The sequence below is a fragment of the Lactuca saligna genome, chromosome 5 (genome assembly GCF_052625555.1).
Source record: "Lactuca saligna cultivar CGN05327 chromosome 5, ASM5262555v1, whole genome shotgun sequence".
NCBI lineage: Eukaryota > Viridiplantae > Streptophyta > Magnoliopsida > Asterales > Asteraceae > Lactuca > Lactuca saligna.
In genome coordinates, this window is record NC_136421.1 from 81,022,263 (window position 1) to 81,032,064 (window position 9,802).

Genomic DNA, 9,802 nt, shown 5'->3' on the forward strand with positions numbered 1-9,802 from the left:
CTAAACGGGGCTTATGGTCGTACCCGATTAAATGATCGTAATTTGATTTGTTTGTAACTAAAACTTTTTAAAAGAATATTGAGGGTGTCTCATGTGTTTCTAATTTGTTCTGATCCTTATGAAGTCATAATAAAAGTTCAAATTTTAATATGTCTGATCCTAATGTTAACGGGAATTTTTTAATAAAAATGAGTTCTATTAACGGAAACGCGCTTCAGTGATGGAATAAATTTCAGGTTGTCACATTATGAAGGGGAAATTCTCATATAACGAATTGTATAGAAGCTTATGTTACTACGAATGATGCGGTGACAAGTGGCAAGTCATCCAAAGGGCATTCATATCCCTTATTAAATATGCTTCAACTTGGAATATTTAGAATATCGGGAAACCCAAAAGTTATCAACCCACTTCTATTGAGCCAGATCTGTTTATAAAGATTCAAGAATCCAGTTATATATGAAGACCACGGTTTGAACCCGTAAGTTTATTCCAATCGGTTTTATTTCTGATTTGTCATATATATTTTCTATGATTTTCCAAGTTTAGATATCATTTTTTTTTGTTTTCTATCATACTTGTTTTTTGATTATTGAAATGAAGAACAATTAATTTCACACTAGATCCAAGGTCTGTGAGTAATTAAATGACTTCGATCAGTGAAGATATATAGGGACAAATTGGCATTGGTCAGTGAAGAATACTGAAGATTCACACTAATATGATGGTATGTTATATATTTTACTATTGTAAGCATTACATTTTATAATTTTTTTTTTTTTTTTAAAATCTGGTAACATGTGGAAAATTTAGAAAGAAAAATTGAGTAATTTTCACCAAGAAAAATGAAACATAGCATAATTAGAAAATTAAAACATAAGATGTACATGTATTTAAAATTTTATGTACTTTTTTAGACATAAAATATTAAACCGGTAAATAGAAAAACATTAATTTAATTTTCTTAGAATTGATGAAAATTTGTTTTAATTTTCGTGGAGACGGTGGCAGACAAATAATGGAAGAGGGATATAATGGTCTCTTTCCAACCTCACATCTATTGAGATGACGGCTTGGGTGGTTTTCTCTAGAGTGGCTAGAGGTAAATATTCAAAACTTATGTTATTCCAGTTGGAGTATAATACAAAGCATAAGTTGGTTTTCAGTCTGCTGTGGGTGGGCTCTTGGTTTCTTAATGAAGTATTTGTGTAGTTCTTTGTATAGAGCTTGCCGATCCATCATTTTTGTTCAAAGTTGGAATAGATATAGTGATTGTTTCCTACTGTGTGACATTTGCTGCTGAGGTTCAAAAAAGAGGAAAAGATTCTTAGACAGAATTTAAGTTGTATGCGGCAGATCTTCTGGTAGGCATAGTTGTTGGCATTGCTTTGGTTGTCATGTTCGCACCATATGCTTGAATTGGAAAGCGATTAGCTCTTCCAGGCAGGTTATGATCATTCCCTTATTTCAAATCTTCCATTTTCTCTAAAAGAAATCATATAATTATCGTTTTTGCTTTTCAGTTCTATGTCCTCTAACTGTTGTATTAATATTTATTTTTTGGTTTTTGTGTCCATGAATCTAGACCTGACAATTTGATAAACGACACGAACACGATATGAGTTTTCCATGTATGTGTTTTAGAAATTCATGCTTTGTTTTTATTCGTGTCTGACACGTATTTTAAATTCGTGTTTCGTGTTTTATACATGTCAAAAACGAATTTACCTGTGACATCCCTAAAATTTAGGTCTAAATCTGTAAATAGTCAGTTCTCCGCGAACCACACTATAGTGAATCTAAGAAATAATACATCGATTATTTTAATTACAAATGAGGTCTTGTTATTCATAAGTTCCTTCGGGATGCTTCAAAACGCACGAAAAGTTGACCATCATCATCAAATAGAAAACCTTTCAAAAACCGGTGAAACCTGATGCCCTAAAAATCAAAATTTTGCATTTGATCTGAGGACTACGGATAACAAAACTGGATAGAACATATTCTGAAGATTCTGTGGATATAAAGAATGTCAAAAATGGAGATCGTATGAGAAAGTTATCCATGTTTTAAGTTTTTTTTTTAAACGGGTAAATACCTAAGTTAACCTGGTACCGGATACTACGCAACTCAGTTTAAAGTAGCTACACACCTTGTAAACGAATTTTGAGCACGTTTCTAAACTCAAGCTTCAGCATAGCATTTTTACTATTCGGATATTTTTATCTTGAACCAAAATCAGATTTGCGAAAACTGACGAATTAGAACCCGATTGACGCGAAACTTTGTACATTGTTTCACGGCGATCCGTACATCGGACCTGTAATCCGTTTTTGTTTTTGGAAACATTAAACTTAAAACTATTGTTCGTCAAGTACTCTCTTAATGACTTAATAAAAGAATAATATAAAATAATAATGAGATAATCATAACAAAAATAAATGAAAATAAAATAAAAGTAATATCGGAGACTTTATTACATCAATCTATTTATCTTGAATAAATATATGTTTAGGGGCAGACTTGCAACTTTTTGAAACTACCCTAGTATATATATATATATATATATATATATATATATATGAGATTATGGTAAATTGTGTTAGAATGCCAAACTTCAGGGACCATTGGTGCTAAATCCAAAAATTTATGTTGTCTTCCTTCTCCATCAGATGCAATGGCGCCTGAACTCTTTCTCATTTTGGCAATTGAAAGCTCATCGAACATTAGAAGGCTGATGGTCATAATCCCTCAAATGTTGCTCTTTTGACTATCTGCTCGGTCCTTCCTCACCATTCATCATTTTTCAGTTAAGAAAACCCCACCGATGGTGTTCTTGCACATTTCGGCGAAAAGACCTACCACCCTGTCGCCATAGACCGCCGCAGCCGCACCCGCACCGTGAACCATCACCATTGGTAACTTCTTATCAACCGACAACCCTCTTTTTCCCTCTCTTTCTCCAACAATCAATTCACCCTCCATTGTCGTTGCTGTGACCACCAAACGCTACCCGACCTCCTCCATCCTCCTCCTTATTCAAACCCAGAACCACCGCTGCCTACTACCTTCCTTCTCCCTTCACTGTCGAAGACAAACACCACCATGGGTGGTGTTGTTGTGGTGACCACCGAGTCCAAGAGGCACCGTCATCTCCGTTCTCCATCTTTTCTATTGAATGGAGAAAGTCCAAACGCCCCTGAGTACACTATTGTTGCTGTTGTGCTCCCTTCCTTCTCGTCAGCCTAACTAGACACCAAAAGCAGAGCAGCTCCTCTCACTGCCACCCATAGCCGACGGAGACAGTCTCTTCGCCTCCCCTGTCGTAACCCATTGTTAGATAAAATACCAAACAAGGCTTTTCTTCTCTGGTTAACAACAGGGGACAAAACAAAAGTATAGCAGGGACAGAAAACTAATAACACAGTGGGGCAAATCTGCACTTTATTCACCGAAACAGAAAAGAAAGATACATTGAATCGCACATATTGCCACTCTATTTAACCAGTTAAAACAGAACTGAAAACTAGGAAAATGACACTTCCTATCTGCATAAAACCAAGAACCTCATGACTACATGGGTTGGACTTATTCAAAACAGCTAGACTTGGTAAAAAGTAAATAAAAACGTGCTGCAAACTTGGATTACACTCACATTTCCCCCCTTAATCCAGAGTCTGATACCTACCTAACTCCAATTAAAGCTTGCATCTCCTTATGCTTCAGCTGTACCATTGCTTTTGTGAGTATGTTTGCCTTTTCATTCTTGCTGCATACATGAGTTACTTTGATTTCACCATTCTCTACACACTCTCTAATGAAGTGGAATCTCATGTCAATCTGCTTGCTTCTCCCGTGAAACACTGGATTTTTCATGAGATCAAGGGTAGAATTGTTGTCAACATACAAGCTTGCTGGTGCAACTCTTTCTCCAGTTATGTCAGTAAGTAGATGAAGCAGCCATATCCCTTGACATGTTGCCATGGTAGCTGCCATAATCTCTGCCTCACACAAGGACAACGCCACACATCGTCGTTTTTGAGAGGACCAAGTGACCAAGTTTCCATTTATATTGAATGCCATTCCACTGGTGCTTCTTCTATCATTGACATCCATTGCCAGGTCACTATCGGAGTATCCTGAGATTGTAACCTTTCCCTCTCCTATAGTATAAACTAAACCATAGTTTAAAGTGCCTTTCATCTATCTAAGTATGCCATTTACAGCTTGAAGGTGTTTCGTGGTAGGCTTTTCCATCAACCGGCTCACCACTCCAACAACAAAGAATATATCAGGACGATTATGAGTTAAATACCTTAGTCCCTCCATGATGCTCGGTTGGATCCACCAATTCTCCATCTTCATCCTTGGTTAACTTCACTTTGTGTTCCAATAAACTTGTGGTGGGATTGCAGTGCAGCATCCTGGTCTTGGTTAAAATATTCTTTGCATATGCTTCTTGTTTAAGAGTGATTCCTGCATCATTTTGATGTACCTCGATACCCAGATAATAACTTAGGAGCCCGAGATCACTCATCTCAAACTTTTCATTCATCTCCTGTTTGAAGCACTTCACTTCTTCATGGCAGTTTCCTGTTACCAGGAGGTCATCAACATACACTCTAATTATCATAATTTTTCCTTCTCTCTTCCTGGTATAAACTGATTACTCTTTTGTGCATCTTGCAAAACCCAAACTCTTCAAATACCTATCTAAGCAAGCATTCAATTCCCGAGGTGCCTGCTTTAACCCATATAGGGCCTTCGAGAGTTTATACACCTTGTTCTCTTCACCTCTTTTTACAAACCCATCGGGTTGAGACACATAGACTTCCTCCTCCAACTTACCATTCAGAAACGCTGATTTCACATCTAGATGGTGTACACGCCATCCATTGCAACCTACAAGGGCTAGTATTACTCGAACCACTTAAATTCTTGCCACTTGTGCAAAGACTTCTTCATAGTCGATCCCCTGCTTCTTAACATACCCCTTCACCACAACTCTCGCTTTATGTTTCAGAATCTTTCCATTTGGGTCTTGTTTCACCTTGAAAACCCACTTTAAACCAATTAGATGAGGTCAATTCGGCCTTCATGGCATTGACCCACTCCTTTCTTTTCTTTGTTTCTGTATATGAGGTTGGTTCTTCCTCATCTTGGACCAACATGAGCTGCTCTATTTGGTTGTATAGACCCGTTAGAAGTCTGTATCACTTTGGTGCTCCACCGCCTGTGGAGCTCGAGGCGGTAATAGGGGAGTCGACTTGCGATACAAGTGAGTTTGGTGTAATTGACATATTAGGTGTCGATGGTGGGCTTAATGAACTATCATGTAGGCTTAATTATGGGTCCAATTGTGAGCTAATGTGTTGATATGCATCTTCGATCCAATCTTCTTCAGGCTGTGGCATTACGTATTCATCAGGAGTAACAGGGATCAACCCAACTTCCTCGTGGTCAAGATCGTTAAAGGCAAACCCTTCAACTGTGAAACTCATCCCTGGTGTCGGCTTAATCTTAGCCGTCTTCTCCCACATCCATACCTTATCTTCTTCAAATATCACGTTTCTACTCACATAAATCGAACCCGTGACCGGATCCAGTAATCGATATGCCTTGATGCCTATCTCAACTCCAATATGCATAACTCTTTTTCTTCTCTCATCTAATTTCTTTAGATGGTTCTGAGCCACAATCATGTGTGCAACACATCCGAACATCCTGAGGTGTCCTACTTGTGGTTTTCGCCCAGTCTACATCTCATATGGTGTTGATTCCTTCAAGGCTTTGGTGTCAACCCTATTTAGAACATACACAACATGGTTCACAACTTCACCCCATAGAACATCAGGCACGTTCATTGACAACAAACATCTTCTAACCATCTCTAAGACAGTCCGATTCCGTCTCTCCACAACCCCATTTTGTTGTGGAGAGTATGGTACAATATAATGGCTATCTAAACCCGTTTCATTGCAATATGTGGTGAACTCATTTGACAAGAACTCACCACCACGATCTGTTCTAAAGATCTTCATCTTCTCACATGTTTCGATTTACACTTTTGCCTTGAAATTCTTGAACATTTGGAAAGCATCATCCTTTGTTTTCAACAAATACACCCATATAACTCTACTATAATTATCCACCAGGAGCATGAAATACCGATTCCCTACTGGTGTGGGGGGTGATACCGGTCCACACAAGTCCCCGTGAACAAGCTCGAGTCTTCTTTTTGCCATGTAATGGGTAGGGATTTCTAGTCTGTGACAATCGTCAATTTCTGGTCAAGTCAAAGTCAAATAAAGTCAACGGATCAAACGGGTCAACTCATCTAACCCTTGTATATTAGGGTTTTCCGTATGCTTAAAGTTGTTCAACTCGCTATTTTAATAAGAAGTTATCACTTGGAAAGTTCGTATGCTTGGAAATTTTAAACCCTAATCAGGGCAAGTGATGGATCTATTCGATAAAACCTTATTCCTTAACCCTCGGGGGCATATAACAATAATAATGAGACTTAACGAGATGTACAAACCTTGCGTTACGAAGCCAAACACTTAAAAAGGTCGCAAACGAAGTCTCTCTCGATCTCTTTCACTCTATCTCTCTCTATGTGAAATCTCTCCCAAATCTGTGACAACTCGAAATTTCCATTCGGTCAAACCCTAAAAGTCAATTACTTCATATTATAAGTCAATTTCAGTTCTATTTGTTTTTAACAAATTTAAAGTTTGTTTGACTATTATAATAATTATTCTTTAAAATGAACGGGTGAAAGAATGTGCCGTTTCGGGTCTTGAAATTTCTAAACCGCGAATACCACGTAGCTTAGAAGTTCACGGCCAAACTTTAATGTTTGGGCCATAAACTACCCCCAAAAACGTAAACTCATGCTTAAGCATGAGTTTACTCCCCAAACTGCATCACTTCTCATTTTCACCCTAAAGAGTAAACTCTAAACTCTGTCAAGTATCATCCCGGTTTTCACCTGATTTTCCAAAAACGTAAGTGTTTCTCGACTTGATTAGTTGATATAACATAACATCTATTGATTATACATCCTTTAATCCATCAAATTTCATGTTTTTATTAGATTTCCAAAACATCAAAAACACCAAGAACACACACTAGTGTTCTTGGACTTTTAGTTCATTTCAAGCTTCCACAAAGTAAGTACTTCTATCCTAGAGTCATTTAAAGCTTTCTATACATATTAATATCAAGGAAAAGTCCCAAGAACACCAAGAACAAGGTGTTCACGGTTTTGGGAGGCTCCCAAAACCGTAAACACCAAGTATAGTGCCAAAGGGTGCTTTAGGGTTTCTAGATGCTTCACAATGTCTTAGGGACTTGTCTAGATCCATCCTTGATGTGTTTATCACCTAAAAGAACAAGAAAGCAATCATTTATATGTGTATATGGTTTGGGGATCTCCCAAAACCGTAAACACCCCTAAAGGTGTTTAAATGTCCCATATTTACTCCTAATGCCTAGAATCTAACCTAGACTATTACCATGATGAGCTAAGCACTTGAAAACACCAAAATACCTAAGTCCATGAGAGTTTATGGTAGTAAACTCACGGAGAAATGGTCCATAGATCGTAAACTCCATTTAGGAGTGTTTTGATGTCACACAACACTTCCTAAGGCTTAAACATGAAGTAGGAATGCTTGGATTGGCTTAGAAAGCTCCAAACATCAAATGGTCACAAAGGGGGTGGGCTTACGACTGTAAACCCAAGGGTTTACAACCATAAACCCTTTTGCTAGTGACCATAAAACCGTAAACTCCTTAAAGGAGTGTTCCTTGAACCCGAAACACACTAGCCTTTCCCTACAACACTTAGATGCAACCCTTGAGACTCATAACACTCGTATAAGGTGTTTAGCATGTCCTAGGGTGTCTTAACTTTGTTTATTAGTTGTTTAAAGACTAATTGTATACATATATGTGATATTATATGTTAACTAGGATCATAGAGTGTGTTCAAGACTTCACTTGACACCTAGCAATCCTACATCTGCAGTTGATCCGTACCACTCACTACAGGTGAGTTCATACCCTAAGTTAATCTTTTAAATGTTTTCAAATGTTTATAAATACTTTTATGGGGGGAATACAAGTAAATTTACGATAGTTATTATCTCAATCACATTTGATTAGTAACTATCGACAAGTAAATCTCTTACTTTCAAACTGTTTTACTTCAAACTGTCTTAAAAACTCTTTTACATATAAAATACATTTACTTAAGCTATGTTATATTTATTATCAATTGCATGTCTATGTATGTATAGTTATATAAGCAATGTTTAAAAGGCTTAAGAAGGCCTGCCCGCCCTATTTCCTTTTCGCCATTGAGATGTGGTCTGGTGGGGTATCAGGTACCCGTCCGAAGGTCGTTTAAATATTAGTTATATATCATGTGTACATATATAGTCATAAAGGTTATTCAAGTTCATTCAGTACCCTTGGGTAGCAAGGGTATACTTCCATGTTCATATGTACAAGTTATATTACTAGTAAACTACAATAGGCGTAGTTTAGGGTTTTACTAATACTAATACTAGAACAATGAATCATACAAAGAGTTAGTTCATACATGAGTCATAACTTATAGTGATGAGAAACAAACATAGAACATATTGATGAGAAAAAAACATAATACATAGTGATGAGAAACAAACATAATACATAGTGATGAGAAACAAACATACAGGCTAGACAGAGAAAGAACACACAATACAGCTAGCACATACATTACATATACATTACATTCAGTTATGCGAGCCATTAAACGGGCTATGGCACTACCTGCCATGACCGTTTTTGTATCCAGAATCTCCTTAGTGGGGGAGCATATGAGTTTGCGTATAGATCTATATTGGATTGACTATCCTACACTTTGTTGCTCGCTACAGTGGGACTTGCAAGTCTATGGGTGCCAAATGTCATTTCTTACGGCGTCTTACATCATCGTTTTACTATCGAGTCGGTAGCAGGGTACAAGCCGATCACATGGTACTTTAAATAACAATTGGTTTAAGGTAGTTTAGTACATCAGTAATTACTTAATACAACACTACAGTACTATAATATTTTTCCTATTACATTCACTTCGTGAACATTCACACAATGCATGATAATGTAAAAACTATATTTTTGGATAATGATAGTCGGATTTGGGAAAATTCACACCCTTACAAGAGACATACACAGTTACTAGATGCCTTGGTAGAAGGTTACTCTTAGTAGGAAACATAGGGTTTTCTAGGATAGTTCAAACAAATACAAACTTTACAAAACTTATACATTACAACTTACACATATCTTACAAATGCTTTCATACAAACTCAGGCATTAATATACTTATGATCTCACCAACATTAAGCTGATACTCGCTTTCAAAATAACTTGTATTTTCAGGTCACCACTAGACAGGTACATGTGCCAGGCTTTTGAGAAGATGGAGTTCGTTCAAGACTCATCTTTTATTTTGATATGTATATTTTTGGTGTCTATAACTTTGACAGAACACACATGTATGAAATTATATTATTAATGCAATGGATGATGTTGTTGCTTGTTTACTACTATTCATTGTTGTGATACTGTACATGACATCCTCCGCTCCCGAACGATTCTGTCGTTCATGGTTTTGGGGCGTGACAAAATCTCTCCAAGCATGTGATCTCTCCCAATTCTCTCCAAGTATGTGAAACCTCTCCCAAATCTCTCCATGTATGTGAAATCTCTCCTAAATCTCTCCACGGATGTGAAATCTCTCCCAAAT

The 9,802-nt window shown here is 37.2% G+C and overlaps 1 long non-coding RNA gene across 1 annotated transcript; it reads left to right on the top strand.

Annotated features, from left to right (window-relative positions):
• The first annotated feature begins 640 nt into the window (after window positions 1-640).
• Window positions 641-9,599, top strand: LOC144998232 (uncharacterized). Its single transcript, XR_013660203.1, has 3 exons — window positions 641-727; window positions 1,012-1,447; window positions 9,436-9,599. It is a non-coding gene; the product is annotated as an uncharacterized LOC144998232 (long non-coding RNA).
• The last annotated feature ends 203 nt before the right edge of the window (window positions 9,600-9,802 follow it).